This window comes from Triticum dicoccoides, chromosome 4A (genome assembly GCF_002162155.2).
Source record: "Triticum dicoccoides isolate Atlit2015 ecotype Zavitan chromosome 4A, WEW_v2.0, whole genome shotgun sequence".
NCBI classification, from domain to species: Eukaryota; Viridiplantae; Streptophyta; class Magnoliopsida; order Poales; family Poaceae; genus Triticum; species Triticum dicoccoides.
The window spans coordinates 64,292,885-64,314,313 of record NC_041386.1 but is presented as its reverse complement, the minus strand read 5'-3'; positions in this window follow the sequence as shown (position 1 = coordinate 64,314,313).

Sequence of the window (21,429 nt, the reverse complement as noted above, 5' to 3'; positions counted from 1 at the left end):
AGATTGTTCCCGAGCTTAGAAACATATCGGTGGTTCGTGATTTTCTGAATATTTCCTTGGTACTATCACCAGGTTGCCCCCTGACTATTATGTTGAGCTCGTGATCAAGTTGGTTTCTTGTAAACCAACCCTTCTCCAAGAATCTGTGTTGGATACCCTGAGCTAGTTGGTTAAGCTGAACAACAACTTGGAGAAATGGAAAATGAAAGCTTGTCCGGCTCGGTTCATTCCAAAGGGATATCCTTGTGTGTGTGTGTTGAAGAAAGAAGATATTCTCATCGATTGTTCCTCGGGATCGGTTGTTGAATCTATCATCTTGTCCAAACCTTGATTTGAGTGTGGGCTATCGTCAAGTCAAATGAGAACTAACGATGTTCATAGTGTTGTCTTACTCGTGGTTGTTTCCTCGAGCATACACTGTTATATCTTTTGGGTCTGACCAATGCTATCACCTTGTTCACATAATTATGGAATTCCGTCTTCACGGAAATCTGGATGACCAGTTGTCGAGCCCATCAACAATATTTTCATCTTATCCATGATTCATGTTGAACATTAAGCTAGTGTTGGAAACTTTGAAAGCATTTCTTCATGCTAGCTCATGAAGCATATGTTTGGTATAAGAAGTGACTTCCTCTAGTTCACGTGCATTTGAAGCAAGTTGCCGCCATGAATTTGGGAAAGTTTGTCTCGCTTTCTCTGGAATCATCCCAAGTCAGTCATGCATACGTGCAAAGTATTCTGTGGTCTGGAGACTTGCAACCTTCATTCTATATGTATCCCTAGCACACCAAGCCACTGATTGAATTGTTCAAGGAGAAGAAGTTCCTTCTTAAGAGCATGTCTTAGGCAAGGACTTTGATATCCTCGATGATGGTTCCCCACCTGAACTCGATAGTGTTTTATCATAAGACTACTATGTGGCCATTCTTGTCTTGGACAACGTGTTCACATGTGTGTAGCAGAACCCGCTCATGTTATGGAGTTTACTATCATAGTTCAAATCCCGAGAATCTTGCAACATCGTCTCGTCGGTTTGTGTTGCAAACTTTCTTTCCGGACTTGTTGTCTGAAATATCCCGTTACCAACCAGATCTGAATCTCAGGCAGATATGATGGTTGGAACTTCTCCAAGATCTATGATGTAGATCCCGACAAGGTTGTTGTTCTGGCCGACGCACCTAGCCGGAGAATCTATCACTATAGTATCTTGATTGGGCAATTTGTCCATCTTCTCTGCGAGGAATTCATGCGACTTATCCTATAAGTTTTTCCTTAGGGATTCTTGTGCTCTTGGTTTCCTCGATTAAGCTATGACCATTTGAATGGTGGAATCACTCTCGTTGAGTTATTCCTAGTTACCACAATCATTCCCAGCATTTGCATTTTGTTCCCAGCTTGCACCTTCGTAATTACTTTTTAGGGTCATCTTCAAAAGTGGTCCTACCATGGGTCCCATCCATTTCCGATGATAAGCTAAATCATCCATTGCGTTGTCTTCAACAAGGTAATCCACATCATCCATCTTAGTCTGAGTATGCCACTCCTCCGAACTCTTCCAAACGATCAATTGTAAATTGCCTTAAGCTGGTATGAAGAGTTTCAATGATCTATAGATCAAAAGTAATTATTTTTGCTATTTAAGGGAACAATCCAACGAGTCACCTTTCCCAAGGTGCCCTGTTATGGGACCATGGCAATTATTTCCTCGCCACCTTGACACCATCCACCATCTTTCTAAGCGTGGAATTGTTGCCACCAAATCAAACCACACCGTTTGTTCTTCCATCCCTCTCGATGTGTTTGGTGTCTCAACTCGAGATGTTTCAACATGTCATTCCGTGAGTTGGTCTTGTGATCATTAGGATGATCCATCCATGTAGACATGTCTCGCTCTGTTAACCACATGTTGGATGAAGATCTTGAAAGCGAGGATGTCAAGATCAACGTATGCTACGAATCAACAACCTTATGAGGTGCAACTTGGATCGAGAAGACTGTGATAGTTTGTGACCTCCTTTCCGCTTACCTCACGTCTTGAATCTCGGGACGAGATTCTTGCTTTAGTGGGGGTGAGCTGTCACAGCCCTAGCCTTAGCCTTTGCTTGACCTTGCATGATCATCATGTCATCATGTTTAAGTTTTATGAAACTCTAAAATGGGGATTGCCTAAACCCTAGCATTAAAGGAATTCACTAGGTTCAACCAAAATATTTCCAGTAAATCCAAATGGCTTTAAAAAATGTTCATCATTCTTGGAAAAAGCTGGAAACAGTAACCAGAGGTGATGCACATTTTTGCATGACATATTTGGGCTCTGGATTAAATCATACTCTATTTGCATTTGGGCATTTAAATGCTATTAAATATTTTAAATGCTCAAATAATCATAAACTAAAATGTTTACTGTAGGATATATTCCCAACAGTGATCATGAGTAGTTTCATGATTTTTGGAAGTGTCTAAGTATTTTTAATAAAGCCCTAAAGACTACAGAATAATAGAAAACCAAATTAAAACAGAAATCAGAGAGGGAGAGAGAACTACCTGGGCCAACTTACCTGGCCTTCCAGCCCACCTAGTGGCCCAGCTGGCGGCCCAGCCCACCAGGGGCTCCCGTGTCTTCTCCTTCCTCTGCCAGAAGGACCTAGGCATGTGGCCACCGCACGTCGGCACGCGCACGGCCACCTCCGGCTTGCTTGCCGCTGCTGGAGTCGTCCCCGAGCGCCACGCACTTCCCCTCGACCGCCTGCACCTCTCCTCTCTCTCCCCCTCAAGCACTCTCCCCTCCTCTGCCTCTTTCCCACGCGACCACCGAGCGTGCACGTCGCCGCCGCTCGTCGTTGTCGTAGCAACAGCCACCCCCGCGCCCCTCTGACGTGCCCATGGGCTCCCCCTCCGTCATCTATGCCTCCTCGATGACTCACGCGACACCGAATGTGCTGCAACGACGCCCCGCCGCCAACTTCCTCGTTTGGCCGTCAGAGATCCCCTCGCCGCCATGCTTCGCTCCGGTCCCTCCCCGAACCCTCCGTCTACGTTGCCGCGACCACTGTGAGCTATTTATCATCCTCCCCATCTCCATTCTCTCTACAACTTGCCGTAGTCGCCGCACCAAGCACGCCCGCGCGCGCCGTCGCCTGAGCTCACCGCGGACGTGGCTCCGGCCACGCAACGACCTCGCCTCCCTGCCCAGCGCACTCACCGCACCGCGTGGGCTTTGCAGGAGCTAGTCCCGAGCCTCCACGAGCACCGCACCGATGAGTTCAAGCTCGCCCGAGCTCTGGCCGCCGCGCAAGTCACCGCCGCCATCGTTTTAGGCCACTAGGGCTGCTGCTGTGAGCACCACTGGACGCGGGCGAGTCTCCTCGTCACGTAGAGCATCTCGGCCGCTAATTTGGCCGCTAATTTCCAACGCCCTCCGCCGTCTCTGGTGACACCAGCGACGACACGCGGGTCAACTCCGGTGAGTTTGACCCAGCTGACCCGGGGTTTGACCTCCCCTAGCTCACTGACATGTGGGCCCCAGGCCACTAACTAAAATAGGATTAGTATTAGTTTATCACTAACTAAATTTAGTTAGTTAACTAACCACTGACCAGTGGGTCCCACTGGTCAGGGTTGACCTGGACCGCGCCCGTTGACCACTGACATCATAGTGACGCAATGCTGACGCAGTTAATAATTTTCTGGATTTATTATTATTCAGAAAAATCTAGAAAATTGCCTAAACTTCTAAAAATCATAGAAAATAATCTATAACTCAGAATGAAATAAATTATATATGAAAAATTATCAAAAAAATTCAAGGAATCTGTTTATGGCATTTGCATGCATGTTTGAACAACTTAGGGTTGCTGTACAGGGCAATTTGCATAATTGATATTTAAATAAGTACATATGGAGTTTGAATTTGAACCTAGGGTTCAAACCAACCCCATTTAACATGTTGCTTGTTGCATTAGCTCAAACCACAGCATATTGACATGTCATGATCATGCATCATATTATGCATTGCATTGATTGTGTTTCTTTCTCTGTTGCCGGTATTTGTCCCCTCTCGATAGACGTGGTTTTGACGATGAGACCGATGACACCGATAAAGAACTATATTATCTTCAGAAGTGCCAGGCAAGCAAAACCCCCTTTTTCATTCCGATACAATCCCACTCTCTCGCTCCTGCTCTCTTTTACTGCATTAGGACAACAATGATTCAACTGTTACATGCTGCGGTAGTTGAACCCCTTTCCTCTGCATGACCTATCATTGTCACAGTAAATAGATGAAACCCACTAGCATGAGTAGGAGTTGTTCGAGCCCTGATGTGCCTACTCATTCATGCTTGTTTGTCATGCCCGCTATTGCATAGAGTTGTGTCGGGTCTGATTCATCGGGAATGAATTGGAGTGGTGATGAACATGTCCTACTGTGTGTGAGCTAAGTGTGTGAACACGATTTGGTAAAGGTAGCGGTGAGAGGCCATGTAGGAGTACATGGTGGGTTGTCTCATTGAAACCGTTCTTAGGAACTGAGTTCTGTGTCTGTGATCCATGAACAGCTACTACCACTCATTGGGATCCTTAATTGACCTTCTCGGCTTCTTAATCACCTTAGTCCTCTGTCCAGGAGCTGCAACTAGTTTCTGGTGTTTGTAGGATATGTGTTGGCGGCCGTGCGTAGCGCTGACCCCAGGGGTGGGCTATGTTGCGGTAGATACACCGTGGCCGGGCATGTCGGGCGCCCGTTTGGTGTCTCGGAACCCTGTACACATCGTTCGAGGCCGTATGTGGAAACCTCGGCCGGACTCCCTGCGGATGGAACCTAGATAGGCGATAAACCTGGACTAGAGACTTGAGTGTTTAGGTAGGCCATGGCCGACACCCTCGTTGGGCTTCCGCTTGAAGGTTGCCGAGTACATGTCGTGTATACGACGGTAAGTGGTGGAAGCGTGTGTGAGGAAGTACACCCCTGCAGGGTTATCATTATATATTCGAATAGCCGGATTCCTCGGATATGGAAACTTGGACCCCTTGCATAGTTCATAGACAAGTGAAAGTGGATACTCTAAAACTCGCAAGATAAGCGTGAGTGCTATGGATGGCGTTCTCGTAGGGAGGCGGGAGCGGATCCATAGTGGTGTATTGAATGGTGAATATGTGGACTCGTGTGCGCCACCTCAAAGAGTTGCTTGCAGTCGTAGTTTAGGATAGCCACTGAGTCAAAGCTAGCTTGCTGCAGGTAAACCCCACCATCCCTTTTGTTGATAATGATGCATATGTAGCTAGTTCTGATGTAAGTCTTGCTGGGTACATTTGTACTCATGTTTCCTTAATTTATGTTTTGTAGAGAGACGTCAGTATCACTAGTAGTTCCGCTTGGACTTCGACGTTTAGCTTGTTACCTCAACTACGATCTTGTACCCTTGGGAGGGTCTTGTAGATAGTCAGGCTTCTGAGCCTTCTTCTTTTGTAGTTGTCTGTACTCAGACAAGTTAAGCTTCCGCGTGTGCTTTGACTTGTATGCTCTGAATGTTGGGTCATGAGACCCATGTTTGTAATATCTCGCTCCTCGGAGCCTAATGAATAAATACTCTGAGTTGTAGAGTCTTGTTGTGATGCCATGTTGTATTGCACATATTGAGCATATTGTGTGTATGATTGAAATGCTTGGTATGTGTGGGATCCGACAACCTAGTGGTTTATCCTCGGTAGCCTCTCTTATGGAGAAATGTAGTCTTGTGCTTCCATGAGCCATAGTAGTCCGCTACAGCCCGGTTCACCGGAGTCCTGCTAGCCCAGCACTACTACTCAGGACACTTGACTGGCCGGCATGTGTTTCACTTCGTTCCTGTGTCTGTCCCTTCAGGGAAATGTCACGCGGTGACATCCGGAGTCCTGCCTAGCCTGCTACAGCCCGGGTTCCCGGAGTCATGTTAGCCCAGTGCTACAGCCCGGATTCACACGCTGCTGACCGACATGCTCGATGTTGATTCATGTATGCCTGTCCCCGTAAGTTAGTGCCACTTTTGGTTCACGACTAGTCATGTCGGCCCGGGTTCTCTGTCATATGAATGCTAGTGACACTATCATATACGTGAGCCAAAAGGCGCAAATGGTCCCGGGCCATGGTAAGGCGACACCCGTGGGCATACCGTGCGTGAGGCCGCAAAGTGATATGAGGTGTTACAGGCTAGATCGGTGTGACTTAGAATCGGGGTCCTGACACTGATTTAAATGAATAACCGTCTTGTATTAAACAAGATCCAGATGTAATGTTCATGCTCAACACTGGCACCATTTAACAATTATTTAGGTCTAAAACTAATCCCGGTGGTAGATGTAGAAGTAGCATAACAATGGCGATCACATCGACTTTGGAACAATTTCCCACATGCGTCATCACCTCGTCCTTAGCCAATCTTCTTTTAATCCGTAGCCCATGAATCGAGTTGCAAATATGACCGACAGAACCAGTAGCAAATACCCAGGCGCTACTACGAGCATTAGTAAGGTACACATCAATAACATGTATATCAAATACACCTTTCACTTTGCCATCCTTCTTATCCGCCAAATACTTGGGGCAGTTCCGCTTCCAATGACGAGTCCCTTTGCAGTAGACGCACTCAGTTTCAGGCTTAGGTCCAGACTTGGGCTTCTTACCTTGAGCAGGAACTGGCTTGTTGTTCTTCTTTAAGTTCCCTTCTTCCCTTTGCCCTTTTTCTTGAAACTAGTGGTCTTGTTCACCATCAACACTTGATGCTCCTTCTTGATTTCTACCTCCACAACCTTTAGCATCGCGAAGAGCTCGGGAATTGTCTTTTCCAACCCTTGCATATTATAGTTCATCATGAAGCCTTTATAGCTTGGTGGCAGTGATTGAAGAACTCTATTAATGAGACTATCATCAGGAAGATTAACTCCCAGCTGAGTCAAGTGGTTGTGGTACCTAGACATTCTGAGTATGTGTTCACTGACAGAACTTTTCTCCTCCATTTTGCAGCTATAGAACTTGTTGGAGACTTCATATCTCTCAACTCAGGCATTTGCTTGAAATATTAACTTCAACTCCTGGAACATCTCATGTGCTCCATGACGTTCAAAACGTCTTTGAAGTCCTGATTCTATGCCGTAATGCATGGCACACTAAACTATCGAGTAGTCATCAGCTTTGCTCTGCCAGACGTTCATAATGTCCGGAGTTGCTCCTGCGGCGGGTCTTGCACCTAGCGGTGCTTCCAGGACATAATTCTTCTGTGCAGCAATGAGGATGATCCTCAAGTTACGGACCCAGTCCATGTAGTTTCTACCATCATTTTTCAACTTAGCTTTCTCTAGGAATGCATTAAAATTCGAGGGAACGGTAGCATGGGCCATTGATCTACAACAACATAGATATGCAAAAAAAACTATCAGGTACTAAGTTCATGATAAATTAATGTTCAGTTAATCATATTACATAAGAACTCCCACTTAGATAGACATCCCTCTAGTCATCTAAATGATCACGTGATCCATATCAACTAAACCATGTCCGATCATCACGCGAGATGGAGTAGTTTTCAATGGTGAACATCACTATGTTGATCATATCTACTATATGATTCACGTTCGACCTTTCGGTCTCAGTGTTCCGAGGCCATATCTGCATATGCTAGGCTCGTCAAGTTTAACCCGAGTATTCTGCATGTGCAAAACTGGGTTGCACCCATTGTATGTGAACGTAGATCTTATCACACCCGATCATCACGTGGTGTCTCAGCACGACGAACTGTAGCAACGATGCTTACTCAGGGAGAACACTTATGAGAACACTTATACCATGAAATTTAGTGAGGGATCATCTTATAATGCTACTGCCGTACCAAGCAAAATAAGATGCATAAAGGATAAACATCACATGCAATCAAACTATGTGACATGATATGGCCATCATCTTGTGTCTTTGATCTCCATCTCCAAAGCACCGTCATGATCTCCATTATTACCGGCTTGACACCTTGATCTCCATTGTAGCATCATTGTCGTCTCGCCAACTATTGCTTCTATGACTATCGCTATCGCTTAGAGATAAAGTAAAGCAATTACATGGCGATTGCATTTCATACAATAAAGCGACAACCATAAGGCTCCTGCCAGTTGCCGATAACTTTTACAAAACATGATCATCTCATACAACAATTTATATCTCATCACGTGTTGACCATATCACATCACAACATGCCCTGCAAAAACAAGTTAGACGTCCTCTACTTTGTTGTTGCAAGTTTTACGTGGCTGCTACGGGCTTTTAGCAAGAACCATTCTTACTTACGCATCAAAACCACAATGATTTTTTGTCAAGTGTGTTGTTTTAACCTTGAACAAGGACCGGCCGTAGTCAAACTCGATTCAACTAAAGTTGGAGAAACAAACACCCGCCAGCCACCTGTGTGCGAAGCACGTCGGTAGAACCAGTCTCATGAACGCATTCATGTAATGTCGGTCCGGGCCGCTTTTTCCAACAATACCGCTGAATCAAAGTAAGACGTTGGTGGTAAGCAGTATGACTATTATCGCCCACAACTCTTTGTGTTCTACTCGTGCATATAACATCTACGCATAGACCTGGCCCGGATGCCATTGTTAGGGAACGTAGTAATTCAAAAAAATTCGTACGATCATGCAAGATCTAACTAGGAGATGCATAGCAACGAGAGGGGAGAGTGTATCCACGTACCCTCGTAGACCAAAAGCGGAAGCGTTTAGTAACGTGGTTGATGTAGTTGAACGTCTTCACGATTCAACCGATCCAAGCACCAAACATACGGCACCTTCATGTTCAGCCCATGTTCAGCATGATGACGTCCCTCGAGCTTTTGATCCAGTAGAGGGTCGAGGAAGAGTTCTGTCAGCACGATGATATGTCTCCAATGTATCTATAATTTTTGATTGTTCCATGCTATATTATCTACTGTTTTGGACATTATTGGGCTTTATTATCCACTTTTATATTATTTTTGGGACTAACCTATTAACCGGAGGCCCAGCCCAGAATTGTTGTTTTTTGCCTGTTTTAGGGTTTCGAAGAAAAGGAATATCAAATGGAGTCCAAACGGAATGAAACCTTCGGGAACGTGATTTTCTCATCAGATAAGACTCAGGAGACTTGGACCCTACGTCAAGAAACGTAACAGGAGGCCATGAGGTAGGGGGGCGCACCTCCCCCCCAGGCGCGCCCTCCACCCTCGTGGGCCCCCTGTTTCTCCACCGACGTACTTCTTCCTCCTATATATACCAACGTACCCCCAAACGATTAGATACGGAGCCAAAACACTAATTCCACCGCCGTAACTTTCTGTATCCACGAGATCCCATCTTGGGGCCTGTTCCGAAGCTCCGCCGGAGGGGGCACCAATCACGGAGGGCTTCTACATCAACACCATAGCCCCTCCGATGAAGTGTGAGTAGTTTACCTCAGACCTACGGGTCCATAGTTAGTAGCCAGATGGCTTCTTCTCTCTTTTTGGATCTCAATACAATGTTCTCCCCCTCTCTTGTGGTGATCTATTCGATGTAATCTTCTTTTTGCAGTGTGTTTGTTGAGATCGATGAATTGTGGGTTTATGATCAAGTCTATCTATGAATAATATTTGAATCTTCTCTGAATTCTTTTATGTATGATTGGTTATCTTTGCAAGTCTCTTCGAATTATCAGTTTGGTTTGGCCTACTAGATCGATCTTTCTTGCAATGGGAGAAGTGCTTAGCTTTGTGTTCAATGTTGCGGTGTCCTTTCTGGTGACAGTAAGGGAAGCAAGGCACGTATTGTATTGTTGCCATCGAGGATAACAAGATGGGGTTTTCTTCATATTGCATGAGTCTATCCCTCTACATCATGTCATCTTGCTTAAGGTGTTACTCTGTTTTTAACTTAATACTCTAGATGCATGCTGGATAGCGGTCGATGAGTGGAGTAATAGTAGTAGATGCAGGCAGGAGTCGGTCTACTTGTCTCAGACATGATGCCTATATACATGATCATACCTAGATATTCTCATAACTATGCTCAATTCTGTCAATTGCTCAACAGTAATTTGTTCACCCACCGTAGAATACTTATGCTCTCGAGAGAAGCCACTAGTGAAACCTATGGCCCCCAGGTCTATCTTTATCATATCAATCTCCTACTACTTAGTTATTTACTTTGTTATTTACTTTGCCTTTATTTTACTTTGCATCTTTATCATAAAAATACCAAAAATATTATCTTATCATATCTATCAGATCCCACTCTCGTAAGTGGCCCTATAGGGATTGACAACCCCTATTTGCATTGGTTGCGAGGATTTATTTGTTTTGTGCAGGTACGAGGTACTCGCGCGTAGCCTCCTATTGGATTGATACCTTGGTTCTCAAAAACTGAGGGAAATACTTACACTACTTTGCTGCATCATCCCTTCCTCTTCGGGGAAAACCAATGCAGTGCTAAAAGAGGTAGCACACGATGGCGTGGCGACGGTGATGATGAAGTTGCTGGAGCAGGGCTTCGCCTAAGCACTACAACGATATGACCGAGGTATTACACTTTGGGGGGCGGCACCGCACACGGCTAAGAGATCGTCTGTTGTGCCTTTGGGGTGCCCCTACCCACGTATATAAAGGAGGGGGAGAGAGGCCGGCGGCCAGCAGGGGAGCGCCATGGGGGGAGTCCTACTTGGACTCCTAGTCCAAGTAGGATTCGCCCCCCCCCTTTCATTTCTTCCACCGGAGGGAATAGGAAGGAGAGGGAGAGGGAAAGGGAAGGGGGGCACCGCCCCCTCCTCCTTGTTGGCCCAATACTTCCCCGGGGAGTTCCGGTAACCAATCGGTACTCCGGAAAAATACCTGAATCACTCAGAACCATTCTGATGTCCGAATATAACCTTCCAATATATGAATCTTTACCTCTCGGACATTTCGAGACTCCTTGTCATGTATGTGATCTGATCCGGGACTCTGAACAAACTTCGGTCATCAAATCACATAACTCATAATACAAATCATCATTGAACATTAAGCGTGCGGACCCTACGGGTTCGAGAACTATGTAGACATGACTGAGACACATCTCCATTCGATGACCAATAGCGGAACCTGGATGCTCATATTGGCTCCTACATATTCTATGAAGATCTTTATTGATCAAACCACATAACAACATACGTTATTCCCTTTGTCATCGGTATGTTACTTTCCCGAGATTCGATCATCGGTATCATCATGCCTAGTTCAATCTCGTTACCGGCAAGTCTCTTTACTCGTTCCGTAATGCATCATCCCACAACTAAGTTATGTTGTGACGTTTGATAGCACACAAGGTGTTCCTCCGGTATTCGGGAGTTTCATAATCTCATAGTCATAGGAATATGTATAAGTCATGAAGAAAGCAATAGCAATAAAAATAAACGATCATAATGCTAAGCTAGCGATGGGTCTTGTCCATCACATCATTCTCTAATGATGTGATCCCGTTCATCAAATGACAACACATGTCTATTGTCAGGAAACTTAACCATCTTTGATTAATGAGCTAGTCAAGTAGAGGCATACTAGGGACACTCATTTGTCTATGTATTCACACATGTACTAAGTTTCCGGTTAATACAATTCTAGCATGAATAATAAACATTTATCATGATATAAGGAATTATAAATAACAACTTTATTATTGCCTCTAGGGCATATTTCCTTTAGGATGGTTGGTGATGCTCTAGAGTCCAAAACGGACTCTACATCTGCCCTCCCGAGGAAGAACAGGGCTTTGCGGCGGCTCCATATCGTGAAACGCGATGAATCCTTCTCTCTGATTTGTTCTCCCCGAACGCGAATATATGGAGTTGGAGTTGAGGTCGGTGGAGGTCCAGGGGGCCCACAAGGACAGAGGGCGTGCCCCCCACCCTTGTGGCCAGGGTGTGGGCCACCTTCGGTTGATTCTTTTGCCAATATTTTTTATTTATTCAAAAACTTATCTCCGTGAAGTTTTAGGTCATTCCGAGATTTTATTTCTGCACAAAAATAACACCATGGCAATTCTGCTGAAAACAACGTCAGTCCGGGTTAGTTCCATTCAAATCATGCAAGTTAGAGTCCAACACAAGGGCAAAAGAGTTTCGAAAAGTGGATACGAGGGAGGCGTATCAACCAGCACCATCCCCAGAATCTTCCTACCAGTGGGAGCCTCCACATCCTCAATATTTCCCTGCATTAGATTATTTCCAGTCATGGCCGTAGACCAAGTTAGGCCAAAGGCCTAAGCTTGGGGAGTATGTATTATCACCGACATTACATCATGTACCACACATTCATTCTAGACGTCGGTGTTCATCCTTTTTCATTGTATATCCATGTTAGAATTTTATTTTCCTTTCCTTGTGTGTGAAAAACTTTGAAAATCAAAAAATATTTCTCGCATCTTTTTGTTTTTTCTTTCATATTTAGTTAGTTCGTAGTATTCCCTCCATTTTTATATACGAGGACACAAAATCAAATTACAGATACCAAGTTGAAATTTAATACTTGTTTTGCAATCCAACTTTTCTTTTCATTTACTGGGATCATTAATACACTACATGCATGCAAGAAAACTGAGTGGAGGAAGTAGTTAAGTGTCATTATGACTACATGCATGCATGTATTAAACAAGTTGCTAGTACGAGAAAACATCATCAATTTTTGCATCGATTAGTGGTGGTGGCCTTATATAGATGCAAAATGTATATTTCATAGTGGCCTTGTATAACTAAATGGAGGGAGTAGTAAAAGAAAAACCCAAAAAGATTTCTTGTATCTTATTTGTTTTTTGTTAGGAGTTCTTTGGTGTAAGTAGTTTTTACCGCCTTTTGTTTTCCTTTGTTATCTTGCTTTCTTCAGAAAAACAAACAACTCCAAAAATATTCCAGTGTGTTTCTCTAAAATTCTTTTTATTCTTTGAGTGTTGTAAGGAGAAGACTTCGTATTAATTGTTAAGTGGCTCTCATTTGCATTACATTTGCTCTAAGAAAGAGCCAACATTTCCTTGTCTTCTCCTTTGAATAAATTTAAATATTCCCTAGAGGCAATAATAAAGTTGTTATTTATATTTCCTTATATCATTATAAATGTTTATTATTCACGCTAGAATTGTATTAACCGGAAACTTAGTACATGTGTGAATACATAGAAAAACAGAGTGTCCCTAATATGCCTCTACTTAACTATCTCGTTAAACAAAGATGGTTAAGTTTCCTAGCCATACACATGTGTTGTCATTTGATGAACGGGGTCACATCATTAGAGAATGATGTGATGGACAAGACCCATCCGTTAGCTTAGCACGATGATCGTTTAGTTTATTGCTATTGCTTTCTTCATGACTTATACATGTTCCTATGACTGAGATTATGCAACTCCCGAATACCGGAGGAACACTTAGTGTGCTATCAAACGTCACAACATAACTGGGTGATTATAAAGATGCTCTACATGTGTCTCCGATGGTGTTTGTTGAGTTGGCATAGATCGAGATTAGGATTTGTCACTCCATGTTTCGGAGAGGTATCTCTGGGCCCTCTCGGTAATGCACATCACTATAAGCCTTGCAAGAAATGTGACTAATGAGTTAGTTACGGGATGATCCATTACGGAATGAGTAAAGAGACTTGCTGGTGACGAGATTGAACTAGGTATGATGATACCGATGATCGAATCTTGGGCAAGTAACATACCGATGACAAAGGTAATAATGTATGTTGTTATGCGGTTTGACCGATAAAGATCTTTGTAGAATATGTAGGAGCCAATATGAGCATCCAAGTTCTGCTATTGGTTATTGACGAGAGATGTGTTTCAGTCATGTCTACATAATTCTCAAACCCGTAGGGTCCTGACATCCCAAATTTTCAATTTGGAATGTTATACATTAGGTCATCATTGCATATCATATTTTAATGCATTTTGGCTTGATCCTCGAAATCCTAAGGAACTCAAGGACCCTCAGAGAGAGAGAGAGTTGGGGATTTCACTGTTTTCATATTTGAAATTTTATCAAATATTGAAACGAGGGTTTCTTGTTTTAATTATTTTTCTCTCCAAAAATATTTCATGTTAAAATATATGAGAGGAGATAATATGACTTCTCCAAAATAAATGAAATATTGTAGGAAAAATATTAAAACCAAATATTTGATTTTATTCGGATTTTATTGCTATTTTATTTGCATTAGAAAAATTGCACGTTTTCAAAATTGCATTTTAGGGCCAAGAAAATGTTCATCTTGTTCTAAATATTTTATTTAGACGGTGAAAATTTGTTTTGGCATTTTTAGGTTTTTATTTATTTTTGTAGGATTTATTTTCGGCGGAATCTGTTTTAAAAAAAACTTCTTCCGCGCCCGACTGGGCCAAGGCCCAGCCGAGCCAGGCCGCCGGCCCGCGCCGCGCCACCGCCTCCGCCGTGCCCGAGTCCGGCCAAGACTCGGCAGCCGCCGTCGTCGCCGCCCGGGACACCTCCCCGCCCCCTCCCGCAAGCCACCCTCCCATCCCCCTTTAAAAGCTGACCCGGGGCCCCCTGGAGCCCCAAGCCACAGTCGCAAGCCGCCCCGCCGCCGCAAGCCACTGCTGCCGCCGCAAGCCGCCGCCGCGCCTCGCCCCACCGCCAGCCGCCCCGCCGCACCACCCGCAGCCCCACCCCGCCCCGCCGGAGCTGCCGCGGAATCCGCCGGAGCCGCCGCCGATCCTATGCGGAGCCACCAGTTTTTTTCGGTTTAGGTAAAAACCGTTGTTTTTTTAAAAAACCCTAGTTTTGGTTTTATTTTTAGATCGATTCATTTGTTTTCTCGGTTTAGTTACTTAGCGGACGTTCGTCCGTACGTTCGTTTTAACGAACGGTATTCACTCGTTAGCCACAGACAGCGAACGTTCGTTCGTTAGCATGTTCGCCATTTTTTTTCTTTTCTCGGATTTTTCGCAGTTATTTTCAATCATGATTTCTGATCCAATTTTCGTTTTAGTTTATCTTTTCGCTTGTTTATCAGAATCGGGCGATTCAAGCGCCTAGATCTTCGTCTCGAAACCCTCTTCCCGTTTAACCAACTTGAACAAGATTTTTATACAGTAAAGTTGGACTTTAGTCCAAATTAGTAATCGGATCTTGTTTCTTTTGCAGTTTGAGTTTCGTTGCTCCGTTTGATTTGATTCTTTTTGCAAACCGGAGTTCTTAAGTTGAACTTTCTGGTTAGATCTTCTTACTCGTGATTTACCCATGCGCCTTTGCTTGATTGCTTATGTATGCTATTGTTTGTTTGCGATAGAACACCCGGAGTGTGAAGCGTGCTACTACGAGTCTCTAGGTTTTGCGGATCATCAACAAGGCAAGTAACACTTTGATCATATCCCTTTATCACCCAGTTTTAGGCATTAGTTTCAACCCTCAAACATTGCATGGTTAGGACTTGATAACATGTGGGATTGGGAAGTAGTTGATGAGGTAGAACCTATTGCCCTATTATTATCAAACCCTTGGGAGTTACTTCTACGTATTGCTTATATTGCCATGATATGCTTGTAGACGTGGTTTGGGTGAGTGAATCCATGACAGATGTGAGATTGTTAATTAATGGTTCAACTTAAGGTGGCAACTTTAATACACATCTGGGTGGATTGCTTGTCGGGCACCTGCAGAATCCAGTGTTGTCCTAGGATATCCCGGAGTACCCGTGTGATAATACTAAGGTCCGCCACCTAGGCTCAAAGGGAACTAAGATATTTCATGCTAGAAACTTCCGTGTGCAGCCACAAGCTATTATGGGCTCTAGCATAGTTGAGTAAGTTGCGTGAAGCTCTTGAAGAGGTAGACTAGCAGATGTAGGGCCAGTTCTTTTGGGCGATTCTACCAGAATCGCCCCCCTCCCCAGCTTCTTCCATAATCACCACTCAATATGTTTTTTACAATCCTAGTTAATTAGACCTTAACTAGATAGGATTGTAAAAAAATATGAAGTGGTGATTCTGAGAGAAGCTGGGGAGAGGAGCGATTCTGGGAGAATCGCCGAAAAGAACTGGGCTGTAGTGGGTTGTAGGTGGTATAGTCTATCCGGAGTAGAGAGTGAATGCTTCTAAAAGACTGTGTCTCGGTCATCCGTTTCTCAAACACCGTGTAGTGCGAGAAATCCAACGGAGGAGATCGAGTCTTGTGGGGAAAAGTGTGCAAACCTCTGCAGAGTGTACAAACTAATTTGGTTAGTCGTGTCCCCGGTTATGGACATCTTGAGTATCTAGTACTTGGATTCAATGTTGGGGATATCGCTTATCGGGAACTTATCAGTCGACCCATGATAAGGGGTAAATCGGCCAGTTTATCGGCATATCGGCCGATTTATCGCCATATCGGTTGATTTATCGGTCGATTTATCTTATCGGGCAGACAACGATAGGAGATAAATCGGCCGATTTATCGGAATATCGGAAGATATCTTGAACAGTGCTTGGATTATCATATGTATCTCATCACTCTAAATTAGTATTGTTGGGTTGATAATTACTTTTAATTGGGTTTGAGTTGGAGGAACCTTCTCAATGATGTTTCAACTACCATGATAGTTAAATAAAATCTATTCCTTTGTTGTAGGGAAAAATTGGCTTTTCGCAAAACTTTAACCATAGAGCTTTCCACCAGCCAAATATGCATATAGTGATAGTATTATTCTGTTCTTGCTCTACCGTGTTATATTGCCAGCATATTCCATGTGTTGACCCGTTTTTGGGCTGCAACGTATTATGTTGCAGACTTTTCAGACGAGGAGTAAGGTTTGTTAGGTCATTGCCGTGCAGCTTAGCTATGCCGTTGGATTTGATGGACTCACTTTATCTTCCAAGCCTTCTGTTGTTATTGTAACAGATGGTATTAAACCATATCTATTGTAATAAGTTCTCTTTTGAGACATTCGATGTAATAAGTGTGTGATTGCTACTTTGTTATCAATCCTTTGAGTACTGTCTGTGTCAGCATTACCGATCTAGGAATGACACTGAAGCACAAAGCCTTGACCGTTTGAGGTCGGGTCGCTATAGGTCCGCATGCTTAACGTTCGATGACGATTTGTATTATGAGTTTTGTGTTTTGATGAAACGAAGTTTCTTCAGAGTCCCGGATGAGACCACGAACATGACGAGGAGTCTCGAAATGGTCGAGACATAAATATTAATATATTGGAAGGCTACATTTGGACACCGGAATGGTTCAGGACGTTTCGCATAAGTTTCGGAATACCGGGGGTTATCGGAACCCCCCTCCCCCAGGAAGTTAATGGGCCATTATGGGCCTTAGTGGAGAAGAAAGAGGGCTGGCTAGAGGTGGCGCGTGCCCCCACCTTGCCCAGTCCGAATTGGACAATGGGAGGTGGCGGCGCCCCCCTCCTTCCTTCTCTTATTTTCCTCCTTCCCGTCTTCTCCTACTTGGACTACGAAAGGGAGGGAACGAATCCTACTTAGATCGGGAGTCCAAGTAGGACTCCCCCCATGGCACGCCCCCCTCTAGGGCCGGCCACCTCTCCTCCCCCCTTTATATATGTAGGAGGGGGGCACCCCAAAGGCACACCAAAGTTACTCTTAGCTGTGTCCGGTGCCCCCTCCACAGTTACACACCTCGGTTTTATCGTTGTAGTGCTTAGGCGAAGCCCTACATCGGTAAACTTCATCATCACCGTCACCACGCCGTCTTGCTGACAAAACTCTCCCTCAGCCTCAACTGGATCAAGAGTTCGAGGGAGGTCACCGAGATGAACGTGTGCTGATCGCAGAGGTGTCGTACGTTCGGTACTTGGATCGGTTGGATCGCGAAGACGTTTGACTACATCAACCGCGTTACTAAACGCTTCTGCTTTCGGTCTACGAGGGTATGTAGACACACTCTCCCCTCTTGTTGCTAAGCATCTCCTAGATAGATCTTGCGTAATCGTAGGAATTTTTTTGAAATACTGTGTTCCCCAACAGTGGTATCAGAGCCAGGTCTATGCGTAGATGTTATATGCACGAGTAGAACACAATGAGTTGTGCATGATAATAGTCATGCTGCTTACCAGCAACGTCTTAATTTGATTGGCGGGTATTGTTGGATGAAGCAGCCCGGACCGACATTACATGACCACGTTCACGAGACTAGTTCTACCGACGTGGTTCACACACAGGTGGCTAGCAGGTGTCTGTTTCTCCAGCTGTAGTTGAATCGAGTTTGACTATGTTCGGTCCTTGTTGAAGGTTAAAACAGCACACTTGATGAAAAATCATTGTTGGTTTGATGCGTAGGTAAGAACGGTTCTTGCTAGAAGCCCGTAGCAGCCACGTAAAACTTGCAACAACAAAGTAGAGGACGTCTAACTTGTGTTTGCAGGGCTTGTTGTGATGTGATATGGTCAAGACATGATGATATATAAATTGTTGTATGAGATGATCATGTTTCGTAACAATTATCGGCAACTGACAGGAGCCATATGGTTGTCACTTTATTGTACGAAATGCAATCGCCATGTAATTGCTTTACTTTATCACTAAGTGGTAGCGATAGTCGTAGAAGTAATAGTTGGCGAGACGACAACGATGCTACGATGGAGATCAAGGTGTCAAGCCGGTGACGATGGTGATCATGACGGTGCTTTGGAGATGGAGATCAAAGGCACAAGATGATGATGGCCATGTCATATCACTTATATCGATTGCATGTGATGTTTATTCTTTATGCATCTTATTTTGCTTAGTACGGCGGTAGCATTATAAGATGATCTCTCACTAAATTTCAAGGTACAAGTGTTCTCCCTGAGTATGCATCGTTGCTACAGTTCATCGTGCCGAGACACCACGTAATGATCGGGTGTGATAAGCTCTATGTTCATATACAACGGGTACAAGCCAGTTTTGCACACGCAGAATACTCGGGTTAAACTTGACGAGCCTAGCATATGCATATATGGCCTCGGAACATTGAGACCGAAAGGTCAAGCGTGAATCATATAGTAGATATGATCAACATAGTGATGTTCACCATTGAAAGCTACTCCATCTCATGTGATGATCGGACATGGTTTAGTTGATATGGATCAAGTGATAATTTAGATGACTAGAGGGATGTCTATCTAAGTGGGAGTTCTTAAGTAATATGATTAATTGAACTTTAATTTATCATGAACTTAGTACCTGATAGTATTTTGCATGTCTATGTTGTTGTAGATAAATGGCCCGTGCCACTGTTCCTTTGAATTTTAATGTGTTCCTAGAGAAAGCTAAGTTAAAAGATGATGGTAGCAACTACACGGACAGGGTCCGTAACTTGAGGATTATCGTCATTGCCGCACAGAAGAATTATGTCCTGGAAGCACCGCTAGGTGCAAAGCCCGCTGCAGGAGCAACTCCAAATGTTATGAACGTCTGGCAGAGAAAAGCTGATGACTACTCTATAGTTCAGTGTGCCATGCTTTACGGCTTAGAATCAAGACTTCAACGACGTTTTGAACGTCATGGAGCATATGAGATGTTCCAGGAGTTGAAGTTAATATCTCAAGAAAATGCCTGAATTGATAGATATGAAGTCTCCAACAAGTTCTACAGCTGCAAAATGGAGGAGAATAGTTCTGTCAGTGAACATATACTCAAATGTCTGGGTACCACAACCACTTGACTCAACTTGGAGTTAACCTTCCTGATGATAGTGTCATTGACAGATTTCTTCAATCACTGCCACCAAGCTAGAAAAGCTTCATGATGAACTATAATATGCAACGGATGGATAAGATAATTCTCGAGCTCTTCGCAATGCTAAAGGCTGCGAAGGTAGAAATCAAGAAGGAGCATAAAGTATTGATGGTCAACTAGACCACTAGTTTCAAGAAGAAGGACAAAGGGAAGAAGGGGAACTTCAAGAAGAACGGCAAGCAAGTTGCTGCTCAAGTGAAGAAGCCCAAGTCTGGACCTAAGCCTGAAACTGAGTGCTTCTAGTACAAAGGGACTGGTCACTGGATGCGGAACTGCCCCAAGTAATTGGAGGATAAGAAGGATGGCAAAGTGAAAGGTATATTTGATATACATGTTACTGATGTGTACCTTAGTAATGCTCGTAGTAGCGCCTGGGTTTTTAATACTAGTTTTGTTGCTCATATTTGCAACTCGAAACAGGGGCTACGGATTAAACAAAGATTGGCTAAGGACGAGGCGATGATGCGCATGGGAAATGGTTCCAAAGTCGATGTGGTCGCCATCGGCACGCTACCTCTACATCTACCTTCGTGATTAGTTTTAAACCTGAATAATTGTTATTTGGTGCCAGCGTTAAGCATGTAAATTATATCTGGATCTTGTTTTATGTGAGACGGTTTTTAATAATGGTTGTTCTATTTATACGAGTAATATCTTTTATGGTCATGCACCCTTGATGAGTGGTCTATCTTTATTGAATCTCGATAGTAGTGATACACATACTCATAGTATTTAAAACAAAATATACAAGTTTAATAATGATAGTGCAACTTATTTATGGCACCGTCGTTTAGGTCATATTGGTGTAAAGCGCATGAAGAAACTCCATGCTGATGGGCTTTTGGAATCACTTGATTATGAATCACTTGATGCTTGCAAACCATGCCTCATGGGAAATATGACTAAGACTCCGTTATCCAGAACAATGGAGTGAGCAACAGACTTATTGGAAATAATACATACTGATGTATGCGGTCCGATGAGTGTTGATGCTCGCGGCGGGTATCGTTATTTTCTGACCTTCACAGATGATTTGAGCAGATATGGGCATATCTACTTAATGAAACATAAGTTTGAAACATTTGAAAAGTTCAAATAATTTCAGAGTGAAGTGGAAAATCATCGTAAGAAGAAAATAAAGTTTGTACGATCTAATCGTGGAGGTGAATATTTGAGTTATGAGTTTGGTCTTCATTTGAAACAATGTAGAATAGTTTCGCAACTCACGCCACCTAGAACACCACAGCGTAATGGTGTGTCCGGACAACGTAAATGCACTTTATTAGATATGGTGTGATCTATGATGTCTCTTAATGATTTACCGCTATCGTCTTGGGTTTATGCTTTAGAGACAGATACATTCACGTTAAATAGGGCACCATCGAAATCCGTTGAGACAACACCATATGAACTGTGGTTTGGCAACAAACCTAAGCTGTCATTTCTTAAAGTTTGGGGCTGCGATGCTTATGTGAAAAAAGCTTCAACCTGATAAGCTCGACCCCAAATCGGAGAAATGTGTCTTCATAGGATACCCAAAGGAGACTGTTGGGTACAGCTTCTATCACAGATCTGAAGGCAAGATATTCGTTGCTAAGAATGGATCCTTTCTAGAGAAGGAGTTTCTCTCAAAAGAAGTGAGTGGGAGGAAAGTAGAACTTGATGAGGTAAATGTACCTTCTCCCTTATT